We start from the raw sequence: 5,000 nt of genomic DNA on the forward strand, positions 1-5,000 counted from the left end.
TGAACATTGTATATGTACCCATTGATGTGGATGTATAGGTATATTCCAGTATAAATATTTATTTATCTGTAACCTTATGTGTATGTATATTTTTATATATATACTTATATATATGTATATATATATATATATACACTTATGTGTATATATATATATCCTATTGTATGTGTATTTTGTTTCATATTTATATTTACATTTTTATAATTGTACTTTGTAATCTCTGATGAAACCTTGAGATATATATATATAAGTAACTCATTTTTAACTGCATATTACCTTAATACATCTGACTAATATAGGCAGAATGAGATACTTTATCTATAGGCTGAAACAGCTGTAAGGACCATTTTATGTGTATTATTCTTATGGTATTATTATCTTGCATATTCATGTATATTGTTTTGTTCGATTTGTATGTTCCTATTTATATAGTTAACTAGCATTAAAGGCCCGTCGTTGCCGGGTCATAGTGCTAATGCATGTATATATATATGTGTACATATTACATGTACATCTATATATATACATCTACACATAAAATACAAAATACAAAGTTATATCTTGATATCGCTAGTGATAACAAAACTCAAAATATATAACAGACTGGAATTGTTAGCCCGTCTCTTGTAATTTCGATCAATTGTATCTTGTCCTCCCTCTTGTATAGAAGTGTGGCTACAATCCAGCCTACCTCTACTTCTGGGGGGAGGGGGGCATTTAAAATTTTTTTCCGGGATGTCCTACGTCCCAGATATGAGGGTAAATTAAAAATATTTCCACTTTGTAAGTTCGAGTCGAGTACTCCCTTGCATGCTCCGTTGACTCGAACCTTGCTTCTATTGTGGCGAATTTACCGCCTCTGATTAGATACCTTTCATAGTTGCACCAAAACACTTTTCGAAGGTGCTTTCCTCCATGTGTTCAAATCTTTTTTTTTCTCTACATTGTATACTTTATAGACAATAGTTTTTTCTTTAGCTTAATTTTTATATCCATCTGGACTATTCCATTTCTGCACGCTAATTTTATTTTAATTTATTCCCATTATGTGAAACCACTTATTCAAGTTCAAATCATTGATGCAATTTTATACCATTGCTATTTTTACTTTTGTTATGTTACTTTAGTTTGATTTTATTATTACTTACTACATATAATTCAATTGTTATTATTATTTTTATTGTTAAAGTGAAATTATCTGACATAAAATAGAGAAACGTTTTTGTTTCACTTTTAACATGTAATACTGAAATAGTGGAAAAGATATGATATTGCTATGAACTCGCTCTAGGCAAGAAGTTGAACATTTTTTCTGCCCATGAAACTACATGGACCCTAAGTAACGCATGTGTAAAATTTGAATGAAATTGGATGTGTAGTTCGCCAGTTTTAGGGAAACACACAGACAGACAGACACACATTCTCAGTTTTATATATATAAAGATAAATAATATGAAACAGTAATATCTGTAAGTTGATGATTGAAATGAATTTGTTCTTCCATTTTCTTATTTGTATATATATACATACATACATATATATATGTATGTATGTATATATATATATATATATATATATATATATATATATATATATATAATATATATATATATATATATATATATAGGTCTGGCGAGATAGTCGAGATGCTTGAACGGAGACGTGTTGATGTATGTTGTATGCAAGAAATAAGGTGGAGAGGAGGATCTGCTAGGGTCCTCACAGGCAAGGAACACAGGTACAAGATTTTCTGGGCAGGGAACACTGACGGGGTTGGTGGCGTGGGTATACTTATCGCTGAGAAATGGATAGATAGAGTAATTGAGGTAATCAGAGTAAGTGACAAAATACTTAAGATTAGAATAGTGCTTCATAATAGATTAGCAACCATTATATCGGCCTATGCCCCTCAGCCAGGGCTACCCGATGGACAGAAAGACAGTTTCTATGACACCCTACTGCAGACCACCTCATCGACGAACGACAGGGACCTTCTCTTTGTGGCTGGTGATTTCAATGGGCATGTTGGACGACATGCTGGGGGCTTCCATGGCGTACATGGAGGCTACGGTTATGGTTCCCGCAACGAGGAGGGAACCAGGCTGCTGGAGTTCTGCGATGCGAATAGTCTTATGGTCTGCAACACTAACTTCAGGAAACCAACAAGCCACCTGGTCACCTACCGATCGGGCCGGCATACTAGCCAAATCGACTACATCCTTGCCAGAAAAAGGGAAAGATGGCTGCTTATAAATGCCAAAACCTTCCCAGGCGAAGAATGCACCCCACAACATAGACTGGTAGTTAGTGACTTTAGGATCAGGACTAAGAGGGCGACTAGAAGACGACCAACATGGAGAAGAAGGGTCTGGAAGCTTAAAGCCCCTGCGAATGGACAGAGATTTAGAGATATGTTACTTGAAGCCTTTGACGAAGTGGAAGGGGGTATAGCTACACATGGGGTAGAAGACAACTGGACGTTTCTGAGGGACAACCTGCTGAAAGCCGCTGACCAGATCTGTGGCTGGTGCAAAGTCCCCTTAAGACCCAAAATAAGGTGGTGGTGGAACAATATTGTTGACAGGGCTATTAGACAAAAGAAACAGGCTTGGAAGGCCTGGAAGAACGGTGGTAGCAGGGAAGGGTATCAAACTGCCAGAAGGGAAGCTAGGAGACAGGTCTATCTAGCCAGAGGGGAAGCAGATAAGAGAGAATTTGCCAATGTCCTGCGCCGTGAGGATGAAAGACTTGAGGTATTTCGTGTTGCAAGACAGTGTGTGAGAGAGAATCGTGATGTGGTAGGAGAGAAATGTGTTCGCATGGAGGATGGTTCACTTGCGCTAAATGAGGATGCAAAGAGAGAAGCTTGGAGACGCCACTATGAAAGGTTACTGAATGAGGAAAATGAATGGGATAAAGAGAGTCTGCCGAATGTTGACCCTACAGAGGGACCAGCTATCCGAGTTGATAGTTCCGTGGTAGCTAAGGCAATTAGAAGCATGAAGACAGGGAAAGCCCCAGGCCCATCAGGAATTACTGCAGAGATGCTCAAAATATCTGGCAGTGTCGGCTATAGCCTAGTCACCCGTATAGTCAACCAGGTGATACACGAAGGAGTCATACCCAATGACTGGTGCAGCAGCATACTAGTCAACTGCTACAAAGGTAAAGGTGATGCCCTAGATACAAATAATTACAGAGGTATCAAGCTGTTGGATCAAGTAATGAAGGTTACGGAGAGGGTCATAGCCCAACTAATTAGAGAGAGAGTTAGTTTAGATGAGATGCAGTTTGGGTTCGTGCCAGGGAAAAGTACCACTGATGCTATATTCCTGGTAAGGCAGCTGCAGGAGAAATACCTAGCCAAAGATAAGCCCCTGTACCTGGCTTTCGTTGACATGGAGAAAGCTTTTGATAGGGTCCCCCGATCCCTTATCTGGTGGTCAATGAGGAAACTAGGGATAGATGAATGGCTGGTGAGGACTGTGCAAGCCATGTACAGAGATGCCGTAAGTAAGGTTAGGGTTGGCAACATGTACACAGAAGAATTCAAAGTAGAGGTTGGGGTCCACCAGGGTTCAGTACTCAGCCCCCTCCTATTTATCATAGTACTCCAGGCAATTACGGAGGAATTCAAGACAGGCTGTCCCTGGGAGCTCCTCTACGCTGACGACCTTGCTCTTATTGCTGAGTCACTATCAGAACTGGAGGAGAAGTTCCAGGTGTGGAAGGAGGGTTTAGAATCAAGGGGCCTTAGAGTCAACCTAGCTAAAACCAAAGTACTAATAAGTAGAAAGGTAGACAATCCACAAATATTCAGGAAGATGGCCCTGCTCGATCTGTAGAAAAGGTGTAGGTAGAAACTCTATAAGATGTACCCAGTGTAAGCTATGGACACATAAGAGGTGCAGCAATGTCAAAGGTAGGCTAACTGGGAAGATAGTTTTTGTATGTGGCAGATGCTCGGGAGCATTAACCTCCGAAAATCTGCAGAAAACAACTTCCGTCACTTTCCAGGGGGAAAAACTAGAAGTAGTTGATAGCTTCCGTTATCTAGGTACCAAGTCAGTAGTGGGGGTGGGTGCGCTGAAAGTGTAACTGCTAGAATAAGAATAGCCTGGGCAAAGTTTAGGGAGCTCTTACCTCTGCTGGTGACTAAAGGCCTCTCGCTCAGAGTAAAAGGCAGACTGTATGATGCGTGTGTACGAACAGCCATGCTACATGGCAGCGAAACATGGGCCGTGACTGCTGAGGACATGCGTAAGCTCGTGAGGAATGAAGCCAGTATGCTCCGATGGATGTGTAATGTCAGTGTACATACTCGACAGAGCGTTAGCACCTTGAGAGAAATGTTGTACCTAAGAAGCATCAGTTGTGGTGTGCAAGAGAGACGATTGCGCTGGTATGGTCATGTGGCGAGAATGGATGAAGATAGGTGTGTGAGAAAGTGCCAATCCCTAGCAGTTGAGGGAACCCGTGGAAGAGGTAGACCCAGGAAAACCTGGGATGAGGTGGTGAAGCACGACCTTCGAACTTTAGGCCTCACTGAGGAAATGACCAGAGACCGAGACCTTTGGAAATATTCTGTACGTGAGAAGACCAGGCAGGACAAGTGAGCCCAGCCCACTTATGAATGCCTTTCCTCCCTGGACACAAAGACCGGTTGAGGCAAGCGAAGTCGATATAGAACCTCATCCGACGACAGACACCCATGCCAACCCCCCATGCTTGCGAAGACATGTTGGGGCAAGCGAAATCGAAATCGAAACTGAATTGAACCAGCCAGGATCCCTGGCCTGGTGGTACGTAAAAAGCACTATCCGACTCGTGGCCGTGGCACGTAAAATACTCCAATGCGACCGTACGACAGGCACCCATGCCAACCCCCTTTGCTTGTGAAGACATGTTGGGGCAAGCGAAATCGAAATCGAATTGAACCAGCCAGGATCCCTGGTCTGGTGGTACATAAAAAGCACTATCCGACTCGTGGCCGTGGCACG

At 41.8% G+C, this 5,000-nt stretch overlaps 1 long non-coding RNA gene across 1 annotated transcript in view; it reads left to right on the forward strand.

Annotated features, from left to right (window-relative positions):
- The first annotated feature begins 3,122 nt into the window (after positions 1 to 3,122).
- The window catches only part of LOC118763014, a 17,376-nt gene continuing 15,498 nt past the window's right edge, over positions 3,123 to 5,000 (forward strand). The window contains exon 1 of the long non-coding RNA XR_004998767.1: positions 3,123 to 3,133. This is a non-coding gene — a long non-coding RNA (uncharacterized LOC118763014). The remainder of the gene's footprint in view (positions 3,134 to 5,000) is intronic.

Source organism: Octopus sinensis, linkage group LG4, assembly GCF_006345805.1.
Source record: "Octopus sinensis linkage group LG4, ASM634580v1, whole genome shotgun sequence".
Taxonomy (NCBI): domain Eukaryota; kingdom Metazoa; phylum Mollusca; class Cephalopoda; order Octopoda; family Octopodidae; genus Octopus; species Octopus sinensis.